The sequence below is a fragment of the Manis pentadactyla genome, chromosome 13 (assembly GCF_030020395.1).
Source record: "Manis pentadactyla isolate mManPen7 chromosome 13, mManPen7.hap1, whole genome shotgun sequence".
NCBI lineage: Eukaryota > Metazoa > Chordata > Mammalia > Pholidota > Manidae > Manis > Manis pentadactyla.
Window position 1 is genome coordinate 13,422,520 of NC_080031.1, and position 27,671 is coordinate 13,450,190.

The following is a 27,671-nucleotide window of genomic DNA, read 5'->3' on the forward strand; positions in this document are numbered from 1 at the left end:
CAGCAATGGGAGATTTGCAACTTGACGGGAAAGAATCAGGGCAGGAGGGCTCAAGAAGGCAGTCATCTGTAAAACTTCACTCTGCCCAGTCTGCAGGACAGAGAGCAAAAGCCCATCCAACGATATTGCAGACAGAGCATTGGTTAATAGGTAAACACTTCATTTTGCACTACCCACAGTCCCAGAAATATTGGGCTAGGGTAGGCAAGAGAGCCCAGTGGTATGGGCAGATTCCTAAAGGGTCTCAGGGAATCTTTTCAACTGAGAATATCATGAATAGACACACAGATACACTATCGCCCCATCAGCCATTCTGGAATGGGAATTGATTACCTGCAGCTTCTATCCAGGCACTGTCTTAGTTCTGACATTTGATGTGAGGTGGACCTCCGCCTTGATCTGAGGAGGGCAGCTGGCAGTAGTGTCTTCTACCTCGTCCCCCTCCTCTTCTTTCCTCCTTCTCTTTCCCCCTGTTTAGCAAATGTGAAGATACTATTCTCCGAAACCTTAAGGAAAATCTTGCCATGTCTTCAGAATGCGTTCTACATCTTGTCTGCAAGCTGGAAGAGGCAGAAGAGGAATCTGGCAAATGGTATTCCTGGGGCAAAGCCAGTTGCGGAGGAGTCAGAGCTGGGATTCTCCTGGGGCCCGGGGTTGGGGGGGAGTGCTAAAACTTCGCACTCCTCCCTAACATTACTGCTTGGGATTTTAGGATTCTAGCTGGTGGATATCCATTTGTCTTAACAGCATCTTGCTTTTGCTCCCCCTTCCCTGTCCTCTACTTCTCACCTGGACATTCACACTTAACAAATGGTTTCAAAAGTCATTCTGGGAACCTCTGCAAAGGAAAGTCCCTTACCTGCTACTGGTAGTTTTCATGAAGCTTGGGAATGAACGCCAGACCCCTGTTTCTATTTTCATAAAACCAGGCAGTCCTCAACACCTCCGGTCCCTTCTCCTGCCTCCCACTGTTGCCCTGGGAGGAACCCACTCTACCACCTGTTTCCAGCTTCCTGTGAAAACCCCCGACAAGGAGAGGCTTTCACTTCAATTGTATGCTTATAAATTACATTGTTACTTGTAACTTCCCCTAACAGTAGCCTTATCTAATGCTGGAATTAGAGGCATTTCAAAGATAAATTTGGCCAGATAAAAACTGCAAGGCTGGAGAGTGTCCCTGGGGTAACTGAGGTCCCAATCTTGACTTCTACTCTGCATAAAACTGTTCTGCTGTGTTGTGCTCCTGCAACGCACCAGAGCAGGTCCTTGGGTAAGCAGTCTGATAGAAATTTCTGCATGTATTGAGTAAGATTAGATGCTGGGTAAATATATATTGTGATGATAGGGCAGTGGAATCTTTTGTTTGTTTATTTTGCTTTGCTTTATATGTATGTTCAAATGTCAGTTATTGCTTGTGTGTCTGACCTGCTGCCTAGGCACTAACTTCTTAAAGTGTACCTAAAGTGTTCGTGCCTCAGTCATGTCCCCATAGTGGTGAGGCCTGAGGAAATTTAGACCTTAAAGGGCAAACTAATGAATAAACAGGCAGTAAGCCCCAACTTCATGAGGGAGATTTTCTAAGCTCTGCATATTAGGGTTTAGTTGTTTTTTTTTTTTTAATTATAAGAAAGTAACCTCCCTCCCTTCCTCCCTTCCATCAGCTATGCTCTAATTACAATATACAAGGTACTTTGATAGGTACAGGGGGAGAAAACACATGTTACTCTTAGATTCCATGATGCTTCATATGTCTTCACTGTTCTGTCTTAATTTTCCTGCAAAGAAATAAAAAACACTTTGGTTTATTTCACAAACGTCTCTGTATGTGTATGTGTATGTATTTTGTATATAGGTACATATGTAAGAATATATGTGTGTGTAAATATGTGAGTATATATATTTATGTATATATGTGTTATGTGTATATATATGTATTACAACTATGTATATTCATGTATATACAATTTTCCTGTTAAAAATAATTCAGTCTCTTATTATAGAAACAAGAACAATAGAAAAGCCAAAGGAAAAAAAAATTTTTTAAAACCTGTGGCTTCACCACACAGACAGCTAAAATATGGGTATATTTTTTCCTAATATTCAATTATTCTAAGCCTTTCTTTCTACTTACTATTACAGGTTAGGCAAAACTACTCTATTTCAGGTCTTTTTCAGTCTTAGACTAAGGTATGAGAGTGGGACTGGGGTCTCCTTCTCCAACCCCAGCTTGGCCACAGACCTCCCAGGACAGAAATCGCTCTGTAAATGACTCCCCTTGAGAAGAGTGACCACCTCCTTTTTATGACGTGCCCTTTAAATATGAAATGGGAAGGGCTTTTATTTTTCTCTCTCAAGTACTTTTCAACACACAGAGTGTGTAAGGGCACATCATTAAGAACTCAGGGGAAACATTTCAGAGCATGCCATGCCCACCAGATTAAAACCGAAGCTTTGAAAATCACCCCTCTCTGTAGGATGTGACTAATCTCTCTCACACAGATGTACGGGGCGCAGCCTGCACAGGCGGAATTTCTGTTTGTTGGTGCGCCTGATACAAAATTGCATTGAATGCTTTTAAGATTTGGCAGGAAATGCGAAGTGCATGAATAGTTCCCTTTGAATGAGGAATTCTCTCTCTCCTTAGGAGCCAGTGATCGTTTCTCGTCCTTTCACCCAATTTTTGCTCACTAGCATGATCATTTTTATTTTTCAGGATTCTATCACGTCAGAACAGATAGGAAATGCAGATCCAGGGTTGTCTTCTGTGCGTTTCCAGGGCTCTGCTTCATTGCACAAAAGGGATTCGCTGTGCAACCTTCCCTCTAACTTCCGGTACGCCATGTCTCCCTCTCAGCCTTCCGCTGTCAGTGAGCGTAGCTATAAATATGTACGAGCTTCCCGGGCACTCTAGGTTCAGTTTCTTCTCAAAGCCTTCCCTCTCTGGCCAGCTCCTGGTTTTCCCACATGCTTCCTCAGTCCCTTTGCTCTGACACTGTTGGTTGCCTATCCCAAAGGCCAGCTTTATGGGCATGCATCCGTTGTAAGCACACAGGGCCCTGCTCAAGAGGGCCTCACACTTAGGTTTCTGCTCTGCAGTCACCAGCTTGAAATCCTTCACAATTGTCATTTTGAATTTGTGCCTTGAAGAGAAGTACCCGAGACAGAGGAGGATGCACCAGGGCATGGAGCTTTGGCTCCTAAGTTCTTGCCTCTGGCTGGGTTTCCAGCTGTGTGCTGCCCTTCCCTTGGTTCTCGAAGCCCTGGTGACTTCCCCACTGTCTGCTCACCAAGCTGGCAGCAGGGAGGCCCAGCAGGGACTTGGGTGTAGGTGTGGGGATGGTCAGGGTTGGACATGTATCCTTCAGCCTTTTGAGGTGGAGGAAGGCAGTGGCCATCCCTGCCCTGGGCTGACAATGCCACAGGATATTGGGTGACTCACTGAGTGGGGTAGGGGGTGTCCCTCATTGGCTGTGATCCCAGCACAAAGTTATGGGCCCTTGAGGGTCCTCAGCTTTGTTGGGAGGGGAAAGTTGACTTCCCTGCATATTTCACTGGCCCTGCAAACTATGTAGACAGCCTGGGCTTCTGGCCATCCATTCCCTTCTTCTTCCTTAAAGGAACTGAGCTTTGCCAAATCCATGCAACTGTGTGACTCAGGAGAAGCTGACTTGGACCACGGCTACAAGAGTGAATTTGACTTGCCCAATGCAACCGTGTTCCTCTTGCCATTATTATGGGTCCAAGAATAGTTGTGCAATGCAATCCTGACTGCAGGCATTTGAAAGACTGTCTTTTGAGAAATTTTAGAGAATTATTTTTTTAAGACACAGCCACATAAAAGAGAGACCATTCTGCCCTTCCCTTAGATATTGTTGGGTTCAAATATAAAGCCTGGCCCAGGTAACAGCCACAGTGATAACAGCCAGAGGATGAAGCCATACCCAGGGAGGACATTGATGAGGGATGCAGAGAGCCTGGGTGACAGGGAATCGAGGGACTTACCCTACATCTGCATCCTGGTGCTTAAGACATATTGAATTAGGGTCTCTTTTACTTAGAGCTAAAAATTACCCCGACTTGTAACTCTCTTTTTCCTCTTTCCCTTTGACTTCTATTCCCATCACTCAATACTATTTTTCCTTCTGTAAGATGAGTTCTCAGATTTATAGAAAGTTTCACGAGATACACAATGTGTGTTATTGTTTTCATCTTAATTAGAAAAGTTGGTAGTCTCACCATGAAAGCAGCGGAAAACACACCCGGAAAAGATGAAAATACATACTCCTTCAGGAAATGTCAGTCAATTTTCTTATACTTCCTCCCTCTTGTTTATAGAAGCCCATGTGAATGTAAAGCACAATGTTGGATGTTTCTGACACCAAATCTCTACTACCTAAAAGGAAAGCCTAAGAGAGAAGACCACAATAACTCGCAAGTCTGTCCATTCAAGTTCTCTCCTGCAGGATTCTGTGTGTATGGGGAGCGGTTTGATTGTGAGCAGATGATGTTTATATGGTCTGCATGTTTACTTTGCTCTTTTTAGAACTCTTTATATGTCTTTCCCTTCTTAATAAGAGTGATGTCATTGAAGGCAGACATTAGCAAGGATTTGTTGGCTAAGTGGATAAGTTCATGGATACATGAATGAATAAATGAAATAAATTAATAAACACAACTGCATTTACTGTTCATATGTTATGATTTAAATAATGACATTTTCTACAGCTAAGTTGTAGGTCTCCAATAAATTGTAAGTTCTTTGAGAGATAAGGAAATTGTGAATATATGTATACATTATCACTTAGAAAAACTGATCAAGCTCTCAGTGTATATTAAATATTTAGAGCCTATGGTATTTCTTACTGATAGACGCTTTAAGAAAACTGTTCATTCTATCTTTATTAGTTTCATTAAGTATGGGATCCAGCATGCTACCATGCCTGTTTATTTAATAGACTTCCATTTTTCATCTGCTTTACACCAGCTGTTATAGATTCTGGAGATGGAAATGGTGAGCTAAATGTACAAGGTCCCCTATTCTCAAGAAAATTATAATCTAGTGTGGGCTAACAAACCATAGATAAAAAAAGTAGGATAATTTCAGTTCATTTGTTCTTGAGATCTTGTCTGACATAAAGGCAAAATCAGGAGTATGATCCAGACAAATGGATGGCTCAGCACAGGTCGGAGAAGAATGAAACCATTGGAAGTGAGTGAATACAGGAACTGAAGCACAGAGAGGAGGAGGGGCAAACCACATGGACCCTGAAGTCATCCATGATGATGATGATGAGAATTTAGGAAGGCCAAAGCGGGTGCACCAGCATGAGAACGCCAGTGAGTGGAAGCCAGGATGGGCCACTGGTGGGTACAGATACCGAGTGGAATAGGAATGGCTTGGGTTTCAAAGGAGCTTGAGTTTGAAGGAAAACTGTGAAAGGTTTGTTTGGAAGCTGCAATGAGGAGCCAGACAAACCTACTCCAGTCATCTGGACCAAAGGTTTGTGGTGTCTGAGGGGGAGTAGCTTTCTCAGTTAGGAATCTTCATTTCAGATAAGAGCTCAAGAGAACATTCAAGGAGAAGCTGAGGATCTCGGAGCATTTTCCCATGAAGTGTTATGAATCCACAAGGCACATGGGGAGGCTCTGGTGGTGTTTGCAGGTGGATGACTGGGTCAGTTTCACAGACATTCATCATGGGGGTGAATATCCTGCTACTGATGACAGGGAGGGTGTGTGTTTCTGGTGGTCACCTACGACAGCGGGGATGTGAGACAAGCTGGCTCAGTTCTGACCACAGTTTCTACAAAGTGTGGCTACTGTTGTAAAGCTGGGAGATTTGGGGATACTGGGCAACCGATTCAGATTTGTCATGCATAATTGCAATTATATGTATCATTCAAATTTATCTCTGCTTTGGTGTGAAGTGGACTAGTGTAGTGGAAAAATGGCTAATGCAGAAGGATTCAGAACTGGGTTCTAATTCCAGCTCCCCCAAGTAGCTGGACGCACTCTGTCATATCACTTAACTTCTCTGGGCCTCACGTTCCTCCTCTGTAAAATGAATAAGCTGGGTTATCTCAAGAGAGGAACCAAAATGGAAAATTGATTTCCTTGGATTCTGAAGTCAATGTCTCTCTTTGAACAATTTTTTTTTTCTGTAAAGCATATACTGATTAGGAGTGCTGCTTCCATAGTTAGACAAAGCTGAATTTTATCCAAGTCCACAATACTAATTGTGAGACCTAACTCTAAATTGTCTCTGAACTCTGGTTTTCTCATTTGCAAAGTAAGATATAGTAACAATCTCAAACAGATATTGTGAAAATTAAATGACACTGTGCCTGACAAATAGTAAACACCTAACAGTTCAGTTGATTATTGTTATATGTGCGAAAAGTCTCTTGTTTCTATTCATATGTTTCTATTCATTGAAGGCATATGTCACTTCCCTTATGTTTTAATATTTTAAGACACTGAAACTTCAGTATAATACTGGGTGGATCAATGGCCTCTTGTGCTTATGATCATTACAGATGAAGAACAGAATCGTGTCTGAATCAGGATTTAAAAAAACTCTTCAGAAATATATGAACTTAATGACTGAAATTAAGTTTTTTTTTTTTCTGTTTGGTCTTTACTTTGTCAACTTTATCATATTAATTAGAAATATGAAAAAAATAGTTGTCCCTATATATTTTTTTCCTATGTTCTGTATTTCAGAAAATAGGAAATTTCACTTTCTGGAATTATCCATGGGTCAAAATACAGCACATCACTTACAATATGTGTCAGTAGTACTGAGACATCATAGATCCTTCCAACATTTCCTTTGGTTCAGACTTTGACTTCACCACAGGGAAATAATACCTATTATAGAAATAAACTAGATAGGGTGAGTAGAAAGATAGAACACTTTTATATTAAAGTAGAAAGCTGTAATATTCATTTTCCAAATCAGTTGAAAGGGAAATCATGTTATTTTTTTCCTCCCACACACCATTTACCCATTAATTTATACATACTCCTGGAGACATTAAGGGAGTAGTGAAATTTAACAAGCTTGAGAAGTTCTGAGAAAAAAATAAAAACAAAATCAAACACATATAAAATGACTACTCAGGCCCACATACCCTTGAAAAAAATAAAGATTAAGCCATTCTTTTTATATATAGATGATAAGTAGTGATATAGATATCAAATATAATATATGTATTATATATAATTTACATGATATACATATGTATATATGTCTTTTTTCTCACTATTATTTTGATGCATTAGCTAAGGAACAAGTATAAAGGTGTATTTAGAAATTAATAACTTGATTCAGTGTGAATTGGGTTAAAGGGACCGTGAGCATTATTTATTTCCTTGATTTCTTGCTCATGTGGAACCTACCCACATCGGTCCAGAAAGCCTCATCTACTCTCCTGTAGTCTATACCTTCAATGCTCATGTCTTTCTCACAGAATGTGGGCACTTCAGAAGCACAGGCTTATCACTATTCCTGTTCTAAATGAGTGGTTCTAAACTCACTACTCATGTTCTAGAGAGGGGAGTTTGGGAGATTCATGTGCGTATAGACATACACGTTACTAGATCAGAACATGGCCAGATTCATATTAACATCTTTGACCACGCTGAGCCACACACAGAAATTCAGATAAAAAGTTAATCATTTCTTCAATAAATATGCTTTTGGTGTTTTCTGTGGCTATGTACAAGGAACGTGGTCATGAACAATATGGCAGGATCCATGGCCTTTCTTAGTACGTGTGAACTTGTGAGGATGTGGTTTGGTTTTAGGAGATGGAGTGTGTGGGTGTGTATTATGTAAAACAATTGGATTTTAGAACTATGTTACTAGTCCCCACTCTGTTATTAAACAGCTGTATAAACTGGGGCTCTATATACTCTCTCTTTCTGATTAGTTTCCTGATCTGTAGAATGAAAGGATTGAACTAGATCATCTATAAGCCCCTTTAAGGTTTCCAAAATTCTAGGTATCTCTGATTATTGCTATGTCTTGGGTAGCCCCATGGATATATTACTAGAGTAGGTATTGTGTTTGTGCCTTTTACCTCCTGCCTCTCAGGAGCAGTGGACTTTTCCAAATACGTAAAAGGAGGAGTTCAGGAAAATGGGATTTGGGGAACAAGAATACCAAAAGCAGCCCCAGGACCACCAGCCCTCAAAGGTCACAATTAAGCCAAACCCTGGTGAAACATGGCGGTCCTACTTTGATGAATACAGTTGACACGTGGTCTAGGAAAGCAGCAGAGTCATTGTCAATATGTAATGAAATATTAATGGCTGTAATTTTGGAAATAAGATATTTTAAGTGGCGTTACACCTATCAAAGTTTTTCAATATCTAACCAACAGCGAAATCATTTAAAATAAAAGTTAAAGAGAGAAAGGGAGACCAGAGAAGCAAACAAACAGTATTGGAATAACATTATTTCATTACATAAATCAATTCTGTGATTTTATTTTATTTCATTTCAAAACTCATTCTGTTTGTTTGTTTATGCATGTGTGTGTGTGTGTGTGCACATATTTATGTGCCTTAGTTTTTAAAAAGCTTTTTCAAAAATTTAAACAGTGACATAAAGATTCTTAGGCTTTAAGGGCTGAGTGCGCTCAAGGTCATAATCCCAGGCTTGTGGGGCAGTTCAGGGTCATCGGTGCTCCCGCAGATGCATGCAGCTAAGTGTGAATACTGCAGGGCGAGGGCACCAGACACTTAATAGGAAAACAGCAGAAAATCTCTAGCTTTTCAGGCTTGCACTTGATTTTCTTTCCAAAAACTAAATACCTTTCACCACTAATGCTTTCTAAGCCACAGATACAATCTATTGTTTATCTAAATGGATGCTTAATGTATAAATGGATCTTTTAAATGAATATTCTGATATAGTAGATGTTGGGTAAGACCCAAGATTTTACATTTTAAACCAGCTACCGGGTGGTGCTGAAACCTCTGATCTATGGGACGCACTTTAGTAACAAGAACCCTGGAAGTCCTGTTTGTAGGCAGTTTTGCTCAAAACACTTCTTTATTGCTCTCTAGGAGAATTGTTTTTAATTACATTTTTCTCATTTTTTTCAGGACTTCATGAACTTTGCCGAAAGGAATTTCTTCTCTATAACCTGATGTATTCATTCTGTAGTCAGATTCCTTTGCATGTCTTTCTCAGTGGTTCTTCTTATCTTTTTAGTTAAGACTGCTGATTGTCCAAATACTACCGTACCCCCTTCTCTACCCAATTTATAGAGCTCAAGCTTCCCTTGTGAATTTCTTCCTGTCTTAATTTCTACCTGCCTGCCTTCTTTCCTTCCTTTCTTTCAAGTTCAGTAAATTTCCAAATCGATGTGGAAATATCTCTTGAATGTTTTTCCCTCAAATTTCTCAAATTGATTTTTCATTGTTTAGCTCTTGCCTGTGTACAGGACATTCCAAAACTGCAGAGATTCCCTGGTGGATAATAACACAAATATATATCCCCAAGCAGCTACCATTTAGGGGCGTAAATTTAGGAAGATACGGAGTTTCACTTATTTATTAAGGGCACTGGGAAAAGGCCAATATGGGAATACACTGTGGTAGCATTCTCCAGATGTTGAGAAGTCTGGCTTGGTTTGGGGGCCGCTGCTATTTTCTCTTCCAATGTAGTCATAACACCCGAAGGGAATCTGGGGTCCCCAAGCACGAAAGATGCAAAGAAATGGTGAATTGAAAGGCCCCTATGGGTACAAGTCCAAGTTGACTGACTGTGACTGTCACGGCAACATTCATTTCCTGCCTGCTGCCACTGTTGAAATCATGGTTAGATAGAAGAGCAGAAGTTAATTGCCTCAGGGAAAAAGTCCCTGTGTTAATTGTCACATTCAAGTTCACATTGCATTTAAAGCTTCGAGCTCGGGTTCATTTTAGCATCTGGGCTCAGAGGAGCAATGGCATCTCATGTCTGTACATAATGATTCTTCTCCAGAGAAATTTTCCACTTCCATTGAGACTGCAATGGAAAAACATTTAACTTGAGCTATAGTTTGAAAACCTCAGCAGGTCCAGGAAGCCCACAGAGAGAGGAAATATACTTTGTCAGAGCAGGGGACGTTTGAGTGAGATATACCAAGAAAGGCTAGCCCCCCAAGACACAGAAGTTCAGGTGGGTTAGAGTGACTGAGGAAGCTGGTCCTGAGCTCTGTAATCAACTCACCGCCACTGTGCTGATCGCAAAGACCTGCAGGTTAACAAAGAAACGTCAGGTAATGCCAAGATTCAATTGATTGCCTGGGTCGTTTAAGAAGCTGCTGATAACTAATAACTTGAAAGTGGTAGAGAAAACTATCTTTTTTATAAGCACCTAGTATACCACTGTCATTCCCACCTTCTCTACAATCTATATACTTTCTTCTTCACTTCAATATTACATTTACAAAGCATATCTGTGGAGTGAAGAGTCACCGAAAGTGCTGCTAGATAACCTGGGCTCTAATTATGATCTCAAGTTAATCATTTAATAGCACCACGTGATCTTGGACAGGTCGTGTAATTATCTTTGAGCCTCAGTTTCCCCACTTTAAAGTAGAAACAATGTTATTCATCTTTCAACTAAGAAATTAAGTTTTAATCTTTTTTAATATTGAGTGAAACATTGTATGTAAAGCAGTTTTTAACACCATAAGATGGTAGGCACTTAATTTCGGAAATTTGATATAATTCTATCTGATATAGCATCCTGATTCATTTTCTTTAAGTGCTCCTAATCTGAAATTGTTTGACTGCATCAGCGTCCTGCTTGAGGTTTTTATGTTTTGTTCTGAGCATGAGGTTTGTCTACCAGATGAGAAAGTCAGGTGCTTAGGAATGATATTGTGTTGTCTGTCACTTTAAATTTCTGCTGGAGACCCAGAAAGTTCTGTTCAGTTCCATTCAGTTTTTATTTATTGAGCTTCTTCTAGTGCTAGGCATCCTACTGGGTGTGGTGAAGTGTACAGCAATGAACAGGACATAGAAACTGTCAGGAGGAAACACAGTATTTATTAGAGAGCAAGCTAGCTGTATTAAAAGAAGGCTATAATAAACACCATAGGGAGGATGAAATTAATATCCAGTGGGATTGATGAGGAAGGAAAAATTAATCCCTTCTCATGAAATAGGGGAAAAAATTTATGCTGGACTTTAAAGAAAGGAAATGTTTCCAACCTCTGTTTCAACCCTCTGATTTTCTGTAAGAGTTAGAAGCCGATAGCTCCTTGAATCCTGGAGATTGCTGGTAGACAAGGGTGCAGCCAACATACAGTGTAGGGTTCTTGTTTCTATGTCCTCACAGTATGGAGTCGGTATCCGACTGTCACTTAGTCCAAACTCCTGTTTCCATGCAAGGCGTTCAGCCTTTCAACCCAAGTGGTTGTATTTGGTTTTATACTTCTTACGACTTCTCACACTCTGGTGTAATTTAGGTCCAATTTCCTCCGATTAAGCGGAAGATTACTACCTGCTGTAATCTTTCTTATTCCAGAAGAAAATCAGCTTTTTAAAATCTTTTTCATATAATTAATCACAAGTCACTGTTATGTAACCTTTTCTTAAGAAAATACTTTCCATTTGCTACTCATTATTCATCTTTCAGTGTCTTGCTGAAACCCTCTCAGCTCATCCAAATCTATAAATTGAAGTGTATGGAACTGGACCTTGGGCACTAAGGAGGCTCCAGCCAGGATTTAGAACAAAGAAACCGATTGCTCTCAGTGTCACTTTACTCCAGTCTTACCCATCGTTCATTTGAACACAGAAGATACAAGCTACCTTAGCCGTATGAGTTCACAGTCTTTCAGTAAGGTAGCCTAAATTCCAAATGGTTTCATGGAGAAAACTAAGGCATTTGGGCTGGAATTTGAGACTAAAAACAGAAACAACAATAACTGACTTTTTAAGTGTTTTTCTAGGTACCAAGATTGTACCTTATGGGCCATCAGCTTTGCCCACCCAGGGGATGGTGTGGCAATGGGCTCTCGGTATCATAGCTAGCTGAGAAGAAGATCACACTTGGCTTGCTCTGTGCAGTATTTCTCCCTCCTGGGTCCAATGTGTTTAACCTTTGTAATAAAGAAATATGATATTCAAACATCTCCTAATGAGGCACTTAGCCTTAGGTCTTTGAGGTGTTGTTCACCTGAGTGGTTTCCCTTAAGCCTGTAAAATAGACAATTGCCGGGTTTAATGCCACCTGTCTTTTGTTAGGAATCCAGATGCCAAGACTGTCAGTCAGCTAAGACACTTGTGTTAATGCTTTAACCACAAGAAAGCACAGGCAGGTTGCTGGTCAGGCTCAGCTGGTTATCATCTAGGTTAATATCACTGACAGTATTAACAGCCTTTGATAGTTCCGAAGAACTATTTCCTGAATGTTCATAAGGAAGTGGGAGGTTATTGTCTTTGTTCATAGGTAATATTCATCATATTTACTGTGACTGGTACAGTAATAGGAAAATCAACCACCAGCGATCTTTCCTAAATAGCTCCTGAGAACATCACTATATTTAGGGTAAAGGCTAAAAGGTAAAAGGATGCTGGATCTGTGTAAAGTGCGCTGGGCTGTGAATCAAAATACCTGTTACTAATTAGCTAAATAAAGTCTAGTTGAGTCATGTTATCCATTTGGGTCTTAGCTCTCTTTCCATGAGAAGGGATACTACGCCTCTGTTCCCTAACAATCAAGGACATTGGGAGCATTATATGACACAAAATATGTGGAAATTCTGACTATAAAAGTACTTGGAGAAAATTGTGTTTTCTTTTTCTGTTGCTCTGATGGAGTGAATCAGACACAGCCGTCTATCACCTTCTCTGCATTCTTATGTAGGTGTTTCAGGTTTGAAGATACTGGATATACCTGGAGGACTCACAGTTTGGAACAAGAATAATGCTCAGAAAATCACTGGGCTGAGGATCTGGGCTTGGGCCAAGGACAGTATAGGGGCTCCTGCTAATTATCAGCTTCTCAAGAGTTGTCATTAGGATTAAAGAGACAGGAAGAATCATCATATCACATCCTTAAGCCAAAGGAGACTCACACAGATGGAACTCCCTAGAAGAAATCACACAGATCACAAAACAACCAAGAGGGTTCTGTTTGAGGTGATTGAAGCAAGTATGTCTGCAAAAAGGTGATGACAGAATTGTGGTTCAGTGTTGTTAGTAGGAAGCATAGAAGTTCCTTATCCCCAACTTACCAAAGAATTGAGTACTGATCCTGGTTTTCAGCACATCCCATATTTGGAGCAGAGAAAATATCATAATCAATGTTTTCTCAGGGGCTGGGAATTTGTAGGCCTGGTTTCAGAAATCCCTGTTGACAGTTTGGTTTGATAACTGGACTTTTAAATCCTCCTACTGAGACACATTCAGACCAAGTGCAGCCAGCCAGGAGTTCCCTGGCATTGTTGAAGCAAGACTATGAGTTTTATTCTGGTTTTTATCTGACTGGAATCATAATTTGGAGAGGTCCTGATGGGACACCAGTCTTTTCACACTACAGAATTCAGAGAAATAGAGACTCTGGTCTTTGCATAAAATAGAAAACAGGGGCTGGGCTTTGGAGTCAGACAAATGTCCTATCAAACCACAGTTCTACCAATGGAGTAGCAAACTACTCATTCTGTGTCTCATTGTTTCTATCTGTCAATTGGCAACAATCCTATCTTCCCTCTGCTGGTTGTGGGGATTCAGCACACCCCAGAGTGATTCTGGCCCAACTAGGAAGTTCTGAGTGAGTGTCATTTCTTCCTCATACAATTTTTATGACTAGTTGGCACACAGTAGACACCTTACTAGTGGGAGCAATGGCTACAGCTGTATTTGCACATTTAAAGAGAAAACACAACCTGTGCCTAATAAAATGATAGCTTAGAATATCCCCAAAGGAGCGGGAACCTGAATTCTCTAAACATGGGCAGCATATCATTTAGCAACTTTTGGAAAACGGCAACTCTAATTTTTGTTTTGTTCTTTTTTGTGTGTTTACTTGCTTATTTATTTTTCTAGCTGCTAAAATAATAATAGTATTGGCATTATAATTTGGAAAACTCAGTTTCTAGCAGTGGCAAACATCTCCCAAGTGTCTAAGCAGCCCTAGGTCAACCCCAAACTTTTTAGTGATGAACTGCAGTATAAACAATTAAGGTAACTACTTAACATGGGGAATGTATTACGTCTTTCTGGCATAATTCCCCCCGACCCAACAAGTTTTTAAAATTAAAAAATGAGGTTAATGAATGGGATCTATAGTCCTCATTCTTACTGGTATAGGGGTGGGAAGGAGGTGGGTGGTCTTAGGTGACTACACCCTGAAACACATCTTTTCTGACATCTCCTCATTCCCAGCTCTGGAATCTCATTCTCACCTCTCTCTGCCTGGCCATCCTCAACCCTATCACCAGTCAAATTGCAACCACTCCTTCATCCTTCATTGATGAACAAGCCTTACGGGCTTAAATGCACTGCCTGCTCAAGTGGAGGTGGGGGTCCCATGACTAGGCAAAGTCAAAGGTCTCTGTCCACTTTCAGATGACAGACTAGGATAAGTATCAAGAGCCAGTACAGGTGACTCTCATGCACGAGTCAATAGGGCAGCTTAAGGAGGAGATAGAGCAAGGGTTCTGGCCTGGGTTGGACTTGGATTTACATTCTGTTTCTTTAATTTTATGGTTTTGTGGATTTGGGAAAATCACTTAAGTCCCTGACACTCAGTTTCATTTGTGATGTGCAGATAAAAAGAGTGACATGATTATGGTGCCCCTCACGGCAAGCCTTTGATACATGTTAGTCTCTCTTTACTAGTTAATCCAATGAATACTTTAATTACATGGAAGTGTCTACTGCGAGCAGTTGGAGTGGAAAGCATGAAGCGGTAGTTCTGTTGAAGGAGAAGGGGGTTGCAGTGATGGTAGATTCCAAGAAATCCTCAAAGATTCCAAAAGGGAGAAGAGGAGAGTAATTATGGCTGGAGACACTGACATGAGAGGCTGGTCACCACTGGGAGTTAAAGAAGGAATGATGTGTGTGTGAAATTCAGTGAATGTACAGGTTTCAGAGACCAGAAAGTCCTGCAGCAATGACCGGAAAGTCCCGCAGACAGCACCAAGCCTTGGTCACCTTCCAGATATAAAGTCCTAAGTTTAAGACATAAACTTAGGCTTAAGTTTAAAGTTTTGTAGGATGCAGATGTCAAGTGAAGCCCCATGTGATGTACGTTTTGGCTTTCAGAAGCCCTGCTGGTCATGATACACATTTACAAATGATACGCAATTACAAATCCTCTTGGATTCCAGTCTGCTGGATCTTGGGTGGGGTGGTGGGTTGGCAGGGGGTGGAGGAAGAACAAATGGAGATTAGAACTGAGGGGCTTCAATGACAGCTCATCTTACCACAAGGCCCAGTATCCAAAGGGGTCTTTTGATTTTCTCAGACCCAGATGCACATGTCTCTAGTAGTTCTGAGGGATCCCACAGTACCAAGAGCAGCAGAGAAAGAACTTGGAGAATTTGCATAGCTTCTAATAAGTGTTTCTAGAGCTAAATATCCCTCATATAGTATATCTGAGTTCAAATCTAGCTATTTGACCTTATACCATTTTATTTAATCTCTTTGGACTCGTTTTTCTCACATGAATTAGAAATAATGATAAATATCACACTGGAGGTTTGAAATTCATAAAGGAGATTAAACCTTTAACATCCTTCAGTGGCTAATATTCAAAACATAGAAACTTGTGATTAATATTAATTCATTATTAGAATTGTCTTTAGTCTGGGTCTGTTAAAAAGCCAGGTCACATTAGAGATGATCTCTACTAAAGAGAAACAGAAATGGAAAAGTATGATGGGGAAGGAGAAAGGAAGACTTGGGAAAGTTGAATGGGGTAAACTGGTCTGATAAGAATTGGTGAAAAACCATGATGCTAAAAGGAAGGGGTTAATCCTGGTGTAGTTGATGAGAAGCAGCACAGCAGCCTTGAAGGCATGAAGGGTATAGATGTGTTTAAAACAACAAGTGAAGAAGATGCCTTTAACATTTCCTACCTTCCTAGTCTCTGTAGAATTTGGAGAATTAATGAACTAATATATATCTACAAAGTACTTAGAGACTATCAAATGAAAGAAATATAGAAATCCCAAGTAGTAGTATAATTTTATTAAACATTTATTGAACATGGTACAGAATATATAGGTAACTATTTCTACCCAGAGGGTTTCAATATGATTGCAATGTTTTTATTAATCATCTTGAGGGCAGAGGGAATTCTAGCTAGACAATAAATTTGAAACATCTCTGAAGAATTCGTATTGCATCTGATCACATAATGAGCTCCCTGAATTTCTAGAACCTAATTGAAGTGTTGTCACTATATAATACTAATGCTGACTCTGATACCAATGACAATAATAAAAGACATAGAAATAATATGCCAGACACTCTGGTAGGTACTCCTTGTATGTTACATCTGATCTTGACAATGAATCCTGAGAGATAGGATTAATATTCATATTTCGTAGATGAGTAAATTGAGGCTTAAGGTAAAGTTACACAGTATTACACAGCTAGGAAGTGATGTATCTGACCCTATAAATCAGTAAAGACTACTTCCTGTGCCATATTTTTTCCATCATCATTTAAGAGAGTCAGATAGCCTGGGAAAATAAGAGCAATATGATTCTCATTTCTGTCTTAAACTAAATATTCTTAGCATAGACTCATGGACCCTCTCTGAAGTGTTCATTGAATGCCATGAAATTCTTTATAAATTTGTGTATTTATTGTGTTTATGCATTTTTCTGAGGAGTGGGCCTAGAAACTTCATCAGATTCTTGAAGGACCTCATATTCTAAATAAGGGTAAGAAAGAACGTGCTCCTCCTGGGCCAACTCTAGGTATTGGACAGGGTCCAGACGTATGCTTAGCAGAAGCCTAATCCCCAACCAGTTAGCTCAGATATCATGGTACTCAGGGATGTGAATTGGAGGGCAGTAAGGGCGGGATGGGTGACAAATTTGGATCTTTCTTTCTTGCAACTTTCCCCAGTTGACTCATATATTCCCTGTTTTTCAGTCTTCTCCTGTGAACCAGAGATATTGGAGAAAATACCAAAGGGTTATTATACCCAACCTAGTCCCAGGCCCATCTCAAATATTAGCTCTTCTGTTCCATGTTCCCTGATTTACAAAAGACTTAACCACACCCTCACATTTGTATATCTCAGTAAAATCCTCTGTTAAAGACATTTTGTTACATAGTAATTATTGGTTTATGTGTTAATTCCCTTCATCGGACTTTCCATTTTCCTTGGGCAAGAACTATATCATATTCATCTTTTTTTATCTCATGTGTATAGCATAGTGCCTAGAATCCAGTCAGTACTCAACACAAGCTTGATAAATAGACAATTAATTGGATAGGTAGATGGGCAGATAATTGGATGGACAAGTGAATATACCTGTTACAGTCATGAAAGCTAAGACATTGAAGGACATGTGTAGGTAGAATTCACTAATTTGAGGCTAGATTATACACAGGTTTATTTCAATAAAATTGTTGATGAGTATGAGAAGAGAATATATATCACACATGGATCTGTGCTTCTCTTATACTATTGGGTATAGAAGGATGATTTGGTATAATAGAATTTTTCAAAGGGTATAGCTTTTTCATTTAGGGAAAATTAAGTTAGGTGATTGGAAAGCCACAGCATGTTGCAAAACTTATATCTGTGTTCCGGCCCTCTGCAAAAGGCACGCTGAGGCTGACTTTCCAGCTCCTGCTTTATGTAATTTGGCTTAATAGAGAGTGAAAGCTTTTCATGCTTATAAGAGCCTAATATTAGCATCTCAGTAATGTATTCAAGTTGTTACCTACCCATATGGGCTACAGATTCTTGGAGGAGCCTAATAAGATAGGAGAATTCCTGCTATTTTAGAGTACCTTTGACAGTGAAGAGGATAATAATCTTAAACAATCTATCAGGCTTACATTTAGTGAAAGTTCCTGGCTTGTTAGGCTGGCTAATCTTTGAGCTATCTGTGTTTGAACAGAAAATGCTGTTATCCTTCATCCTATCTATTCTCATGGTGAGCGGCAGGTCTGTACTCACTGCTGGTACCAGTCCTGATGATATCATCCTCATCACCATGAGAACGCTGTCCTTTTGCAAAGATGAGAGTTAAGCCCACCCTAAAAAAGTCCAAGGGCTCTCTTGAAGTATTGTCAGAATTCTCCAGTGGGATTTAGGTCTAATCCTTGAAGGATAATATGAAAGAATAGCATTTCTGAATTTTACTGAGAACCCCCTGAATTCCAAGACTTAAAAATGGAAATCCTATTTCAAATAAAGAAATAAAAAGAGTACACTTTTACAGAGGCAGTTAGGTATTTACCCAGTAGGATGGTCTGTTTTTATACTTTCCAGGCTATACTAGAATACCCTTCCAGCCCTCCTTGTTGCCTAGCATCTCAGGAGACTCAAATCCTAGAACAGAGAAAAGTTGTCTGGGCTATTTTGGTATAACTCTCCCAGTCCTTCAGGCTATAAAACAGCATTGCACATTTGCTACTCTTTGGTAAAACATACTGACTTCATAAATATATGGCTCATTCCCCCCCCCCCCCATTTGTTCAATGAAGATTGTAATAGGAAAGTTCTGAGACTTTTACCTAGGGGGGAGAAATTTTCTGTGGCATGAAAGATAAACTTCAGTTCCTAAATGGACATGTTACACATTCCTTGAATCCAGTGTCCTCTAGAGAGAATGCTGTCTCTGTCGACACTGAGGCTTCAAGGATTGATTAATTAATTAATTTGGCATTAGTCTAACAAAGTTTCACATTTGTGGGAAGACTACCCATTTTTTCTTTAATGTCAGAAGCCATGGAACTTGTCAGAATTAATGTCATCTTTTTTTTTTTTTTTTTGCATACTGAGAGATTTCCCTGCTGGTGGTCTCAGCAGTCAGTGGTATGTGCTGTTCGAGATGAGGACAAAGGGACAAAGCGGGGCACAGATCCATGCCTTCTAGGGTTATGGGCCCCTGATCCTGAGTGAAATGTGGGGGAAAGCTGACAGGTTAAGGAAAATCAAGCCACTTTTACAGGGCAAGACATCATGCTTCTCTTATGTCTGAGAACAATATTCCCCAGGCTCAGGCTCACAAAAGTGCAGTAACTTGCTTAAAATCACAAAGCAGGTAGGTGATAGAAGTGGATTTAACTCAGTACTCCAAGATCCATGTTATAAAATTTCTGTCCCTCTTAGTAAAAAGACTGCTTTTTTTCGCTTATTGCGACATGGGCCACCATGAGCAGCAAAGTCTCCCGCGACACCCTCTACGAGGTGGTGCGGGAAGCCCTGCATGGGAACCAGTGCAAGCACCGGAAGCTTTTGGAGACAGTGGAGTTGTTGCATATCAGCTTGAAGAACTATGACCCTCAAAAGGACAAACGATTAAGGACATCACGCTTAAGTCCAGTCCCCGCCTCAAGTACTCCGTCTGTGCTCTCGAGGACCAGCAGTGCTGTGACTAGGCCAAGGCTGTGGATATCCCCCACATGGACATCGAGGCACTAAAATAACTCAACAAGAATAAGAAACTGACCAAAAAGTATGATGCTTTTTTGGCTTCAGAGTCTCTGATCAAGCAGATCCCACGAATCCTGGTCCTAGGCCTGAATATGGCCGGCAAGGTCCCATCCTTACTCACCCACAATGAGAACATGGTGGTTGAAGTCGATGAAATGAAGTCCACCATCAAGTTCCAGATGAAGAAGGTGCTCTGTCTGGCAGTGGCTGTTGGTCATGTGAAGGTGACCGATGATGAGCTTGGGTACACAATATCCACTTAGCTGTCAATTTCCTCATCATTGCTCAAGAAGAATTGGCAGGATGTCCAGGCTTTATACATCAAGAGCACAACGAGCAAGGCCCAGGGTCTGTACTAAGGCACAGCCTAATAAACCCTAATGCCACCATTAAAAAAAAAACAACAAACAAGACTAGAAGCTGCTTAAAGCTGTTCTTGAATCTTATCCAGATGCATTCTAGTCTGTGAGTTGCTTACTACATTTTCTTCCCCCGCATAAATCCACCACCTGTTGTGCTTTCTTCTTCACAAAGGGTTCGGCAGCATCAGTGAAGATGAAGTTTTCTTTGCCAACACTAATAAGAGGCAGTAAAGTAAAGAGCAGTAAAGTTTCATTCGAGCAAACTGAATCTTTAGAAAAACCTAAACTTTAACTTAACTTCAGCAGTGAATCCAGTTCAAGTTTCAAAACCAACAAATTTGGGAAGCTTTTGAAATTTTGCACTTACATGAAGATTATAGGAAATTGAATTAAAAGGTTCTTTGACCCTTTGCTAGCTGGAATATAGATCAGGGCTCCGACTGGCTGCTGCCTTATTTCGGCAAAGTAATTAGGGCAATTCATCCACAACCTGCCTTTTGATTTGTAATCCAGAGGTAAGAACTCATAATTGCGTTAGTCTCAGTGATTGGGAACTAGAATGCGGTGATATCGCAGACACAGCTCAATACTTAGTTCACAAGGTTGCTAAAAAGCAATGCTTGTAAAATGCAAACCCAACCGTTACCCCTATCCCCTACCCCTTTCATGACTCCCTTTTTCCTTCAGAACAATGCCACACTTCTCTTTCTGATATTCAGACTAGTCATAATCTAGCTCCTCTTCAGACCCATCTCCTACCCTTCCTACCACATACACCAGCACTTGTCCATTAATTAATTTTAGACTCTCCATCTAGAACTTCATCCCTCTAACTCCTCCACTCCCAAGTTCAGCAACTCTAGAAAGCCTTCTCCCTGCTTGCCTGAGACTATATTAGGGGCTTCTCCTATGCTGCCATAGCACCTGACGTATGACAAACATCCCACCATATTTTGATCAGTGATTTTCTTATGGATACCATTATTCCAAGAACTCTTTGAGAGCAGGACTGTCTCCTATTCAGTTATGTATTCCAAGTATCTACCTTGATTTGTAGTAAAGCATTAAATGGATACTCTGTGTTCATGTTTTCAGAAAAGAAATGAATACAAAATATAGGACTTGACTTACTTGTCACAATCTTATAACTTTTTAATCTCAATTTTTGAAACCTAAGTAACCTATATGCCATGCAAAAACATGCACATTGACTCCAGGTGTGATTTGTGACTCTTGAAGTTGGAAGGCTGGTGTTTATGGCGCAGTTCAGGTAAAAACTGAATTCTCCGCTGGTGAGCTATGGCAAGGATGAAGGCAAATAAAACAGCTGAGTACAGACTCTAGAAGGTAGCAGGTAAAATTCAAAAGGTTTCAGCTGGTGAATGCATTGGTGAGAACTGTTATCTGAGACTAAGAAGCCAGTTCTGGGTCAGTATCAGTTTATTATTAGTGGGTAATCGAAGGAGACACACTGTTTATTGAGCAAATGTCCATAGGAAATGTCCACACAGAGAGAAACTTAACAGATCAGAAATTTTCAGGAAATTACTAGATATTTAAGGCACACTTTTCACTTCAAAACAAATCATTTATTTTCCCCACAAATCAGTTCCTTCTTTAGATTTTACTATGCCTTTCAGCATACCTCTATCTTCCCAGTCACCTAAAAATATAAAACATGGAGATTTTGGAGTTTTTTGTACTCTTTTATTTACAATCTTAATGATAAAAAATAATAATGCTATTACTATTAATAACAATACAAATAGTCTTCATTGATACTTTCTATGTTCCAGGTATCATTTACATTTTAACTCATTTAAGATACACAACAATCTATCTGAGACTGATAGCCCCATTTTTAAAATTAGGAAAACAAAACAATGATATAGTAAAAAACATCCCTAAGGTCACATGCTTAACAAATAATGGAACCAGGATTTGCACCCAGGAAGTCTGTTTCTAAAACTCATACTCTCAAGTGCTACATCACACTTCTACCAATTCTTAGTTGTTTTAATGCTAAAATATATCCCATTTCATTTCACCAGTTGATGTTTCCACAGACATCGATTTTATTATGGTCCTTCTAACCAAATACTGGATCTTGTGTCATTCTGCAGAATAGACCATATATCAGGCCATAAAAAAGTATTACTAAATTTTAAATGTTGAAATCATACAAGGTACTCTTTCTGACCATAATGAAATTACACTGGAAATCAATGACAGAAGGAAATTTGAGAAATTCAGAAATGTTTGTAAATCAAGCAATCTATTTATTTTAAAAAACATGGGCCAGATACAAAATTATAAGGAAAGTAGAAAATATTCTGATACAAAACAAAAATACAACATATCAAATTTTATGGGATACAGCCAAAGTGGTGTTTTGAGAGAAATTTTTATATTTAAATATCTGTATTGGAAAATAAGATCTCAGGTCAAAATCTAAACATTCTACTAAAAGCCTAGAAAGAGAAGAGTAGGTCAAACCTATGGCAAACAAAACGAAGGAAATAATAAAGATGATAGAAAAATCAGTAAAATAGAAAACAGAAAAACAATAAGACACTGAAAAAGAAATTGAAGACACAAAAATGGAGACATCCCATGCACATAGATCAGAAGACATAATATTGTTAAAATGTCCATACTACTGAAAGCCATGTATAGCTTCAATGCAATCCCTATCAGAATTTCAAAGACATTTTTTACAGAAATGAAAAAAAATCCTAAAATTGTATGAAACCGCAAAAAGCTTTGAGAAAGAAGAACAAAGCTAGATGCAGCACATTTTCTGATTTCACACTATGCTACAAAGGTATAGTAATCAAAACATCTAGGTACTAGCATAAAAACAGACACACAGATCAGTGGAACAGAATAGAGAATCCAGAAATAAATCCATGCATATATAGTCATTTAATATTTGACAAGGGAGCCAAGAACCCTCAGTGGGGAAAGTACAGTCTCTTAAATAAAAGGTATTAGGGAAACTGGATAATCACATGTAAAAGAAAGAAATTGGATGCCTGTCTTACAGCACTCATAAAAATTAATTTGAAATGGATTAAAGACTAAAAATCCAAAAAATAATTACCAAAATTAACGTCAAGAATCCTTTCCCCTATGTGTTCTTCTAGAAGTTTTACTGTTTCATATCTTATATTTAACTACACCCTTCCAGTTAAATGATGAACATCTTCTGGGGATCTAATGTACAACATGGTGACTATAGTAGACAATGCTGTATTGTATACTTAAAATTGCTAAAAGAGTAGCTCTTAGATGTTTTCCCCACCCCCCAAAAAGTATAATTATGTGAGGTGATGGATGTGTTGACTAACTATAAGTAACCTTAATAAAAACCTAACTTTTTTTAGCATACACATATATCAAATCATCCTGTTATATATATTTTCCTTATCAATAAAAATGGATTAATGAAAATAAATGTATTACAGTATATTCCCAACTCCAAAGCTACAAAAATAATTAAAAAGTAAACCTAAAAGGAAGGAAATAGTTAAGTCAGAAGTAATAAGAATAGAGGAAAAAGAGCAGTAAATAAAAGCAATTATGAAATATAATATCTTAATTCTATAAAAAGGTAGTAACATACTTAAAAAGAGAAAACAAACACTAATAAATGTTATAATATGTCCTAAACCAATAAACATCATACAAATAATGAATATTGATAAAATTCCTAAATAAAAAAATAGACTCAATTAATAAATATACTAGTAACATAATAATATACCACATATAAAATATATAATGCCTAATGTATATATATTTATTATAGTATTATATAATGCCATTTATATATATCCCTAATTTTATATATATTATAAAGGCCTAAGTAGAGTTTATAATAGGGATATCAGGATGGTTTACTTTTAGGAAATCCATTAATATAATTCACCATATTAAATAGTAAGGAGTAACATTATATGATTATCTACATATGCTGAAAAGTCCTTTGACAAAATACAGCACCTACTCCTAATAAAAATATGAGAAAATAGGGAAATCCCTGGAGGGATTCACATTTACCTAAGAACAATGCAAAAGATACCTGCACTACTATGTAATATTTTACTGGAGCTGTTTAGATGATATTAGACAAGAGGAAATCACATGAGGCATTGAAGTGTGGGGTGGGGAAAACTATTTCAATTTGTAGGTAACATGATAGAATACCTGAAAAACTAGAGAATCAATGACAAAACAAACTCAAACAATGAAAAATTCAGGAATAAAGCAATATATAAAATTAGCATTCAAAAATGAATAGCTTTTACATATAGAAATAACAACAAGTTAGCAAACATAATGGGAGAGAAATCCCCATTTACAATAACAATAATATAAAGAGAAAATAGGAATAATCAATAAGACAAAACCAATCAAAACTGTAGAAGACTGTTAAACACTTCTGAACAACACGAGGATAGACTTGAGCAAATGTAAAGATATCACTTTTTCTTAGCTAGTATGACAGCATCATCAAGTTGTGATTTCTTTGTAAGTAAATGTATACACTCAACATAGTCTTAATTTTAAAAAGAGCTTAGTGGAGTATCAAATTGGTACTAAAAATATGTAATTTTTTGAAATTGAAATTTCAATTCATATGAAAAAAACTAAAATATATGTAATACTTTTGAAATTGAAATTTCAATTTCATATGAAAAAAATAACATGCAAAAAAAACCTAAGGAAACACAGGAAAAGAACAGTTGTGGAGGGAACTAGCCCCAAGAGATGAAAAATAATGTATCATAAAGTCCTGTAATTAAAACAAGTGTTACTGAAACATGGGTGGACAGACAAGAATAGAATCAAATAGAAAGTCCAGAAACAAACACAACTGCATGTAAAACTCTAATATATGATAATGATGTATCTCAACTCACAGAATGGACTTTGGGATAAATGGACTTTGACATAACTGGTGAGCCATGTGAACAAAGATAAAAAATAGATCAAGTTCTTCACACTAAACACAGGAAGAAAATTACAAATGCGTTATATATCTCAATGTAAAATCGTGAAATAATATAAATACTAGAAGAGAAAGTGACTGAACAAACTGTAACTCATAACTTGGTTGTAGGGAAAAGCTTTATAAGAATGATTCAAAAGAAGGATACAATAGATCAATAATTAGACAAAAAGGCAAACATGTATGATGCTTGATTAAAGGAAAACGTCAAGCAAAGGCAAACGACAAGTGGACATGTATTTGTAACGTGCGTTACAGATATCAAGCTAATACCTTAATGTGTATAAACCTTTTTAAATTTGAAGAAAAATCAAAATATGGAAGTATGGGCAAAATATATAAAGACAATTTACCAAAAGTGAGTGCATATACATGTGTATGTATACACATATATGTCTTAGTCATATAAAAAAATGCTTGGCTTCACTTATAATTTAAAAATTGTAAATTAAAGCTACACAAAGATACCATTTCTCATCCATCAGGTTAACTGAAGTTGGTAATATAATTTGATTGTGAGTGTTTGGGAAAATGAACCTTCATACTATGCTGGTGGGAATGCAGAATGGTACAACTACAGAGAGGATTTGTTGGTATGTAACAAACCTACAAATACATTTAACTTTTGAACTACAAACCCAGTTCTAGTAATTTACTATAAAATGTACATCTAAAACTACAAAAATATACATATCTGATATTTTCCATTACAGTATTACTTATAACTAACAAGATAATTAGAAACTACCTATGTGTTCACACATAAGAAATGGATGGAATGAACTCTGGCTTACATACACACTGGTGTATTATGCAGCTTTAAAAAAGAGTGAGGAAGTTCTCTACGAGATGATAGACAGTTATATTTAGGATATATGCCAAATGGTTATTATTATCTACATATTTAAACAAATTAAAACATGTTAGGAGTTTAAAAAAGAAAACTCTGAAGCTAAAGGCCAACATACAAGCAAAACCCCCTAAATTTCAAATAAATATCATATCCACACTGAAAGGTGGGAAAAACTAGCAAAACCAAGTAATTTTTGAGCATGGGACTGTGTGTAGGGGGAGAAAACAGAGTATTGTATTCATTTTAATAGGTTAGGATTTTTTGGTGGTATGGATAGCAATTCTGAAAATGATTTTCTGTGTTGAACAGATTTTAGAATTGAGCAAATGTGGAACTGTTAATATTGCTGGAATCCAGCATGTTGACTGTGGAGGGAAGATAATATGACATGGGGAAAGTCAAGGGCTTGCAGACCAAATTAGTGTGGGAGAATGTGTTATGATAAGAGCCTTGGGCCTCCTATTTTGAGTAATGTTGCCTTGTTGAGGATAAGTTTCAGTGTAAACCTATAGTATAGTTCATGTACTATGTTTACATTATGTAATATACTTAAAGAATAAGCTGTATGTATATTTGTTCACTCATTCCTCAAATACTCTAATTCTTTCCTATTCCTCAGACCATGGATTTTACCTTCCATATCTGCATTCTTTTAAGACTGAAAGGGATTTGTAACTATAGTTCCTCTGGGTCTGTCCCAGGCAAACCGGGACGTATGGTCAAACTACGCATACTCCCAAGCTGCATGTGGTTACTTTGATCTTTCTCTCTCCTTTAGCAGCTTTCACAGTGTAAACCCATTGACAGTAGGGAAATAGGAGCTTGAACTGGGTCATTCGGTGACCATGAAAACAGCGCCTTTTTTTTCAGGACCAGCAATCATAGGCTTAAGTTATCCTAGACCATACATCTTTGGGTTGGTTAAAATCTAACATTGCCCATCATTAAACAATCAGAGACTCATTTTTCTCATTTGTAAAATGTGGTGAATACTAATCAGCTCATTGGTTGCTCTAGAAATAAAAAACCTATTAAAAAGTGCCTAGAGTAAATTCATTGCACTCGATGAATGTTATTATTATTTTTATTGTTGTGACTATTGTTTTTCTTTAGCACTCTCTCCAAGGTTGGCTTGAAAATACAATCTAATTTTCACTAATAACCCATTACAGATCAGCCATCTATGAATTTATTTTAACCTCTTTAGGGACTATAATTCCAGTTCCACTTCTTAAAGTAATGAGTTACATAAACTTTATTACCTGCTGTGTAACATGGCATCTCCTTTAAATCGTTCTTACTTAGCTCTTCCAAGCGTCAATGGATTCCTCACAGTTCTAAGAGCCCAGGAGCTTGAGGATAAGTCTGTCTTGATCTAGTCCACACCCTTGAAATTTTTATAAGATGCCAGTCATAACCTTTCACACTCATCATCATTCTAGGCCCAGTGATTTTATTCATGTGGATTTTAAAATTTGATTTACACCCAGAAATCTGAAACCTAGCTCCAGCTTCTTGAGCCAGATGGAGGAGGAAGGTCATTCAAGGAGACAACCTTCTCGGTGGCCTTCTCCCTTCTGATCTCTGTTACCCACCCTTTTACGATGGGGTTCTGAGGTTCTGGATGATTTTGGTCTCCATCTAAATGGATGACTTTGGAGAAAAGATCCCTGACATGGACCCATATACTAATATTATTCCACTAAGATCCATGTGGATCCTCTCCTGCAAATGGAAGGGAGATTTCCTAGGGCCTTTATTCATGCATGTAACTTCTTCCTTTGGCCTTGTCTGGGTTTCAGA

General features: G+C 38.3%; 1 pseudogene; it reads left to right on the plus strand.

Moving 5' to 3' along the window:
• The first annotated feature begins 19,343 nt into the window (after positions 1–19,343).
• Positions 19,344–20,033, plus strand: LOC118934644 (60S ribosomal protein L10a-like; annotated as a pseudogene).
• Positions 20,034–27,671: the final 7,638 nt, after the last annotated feature.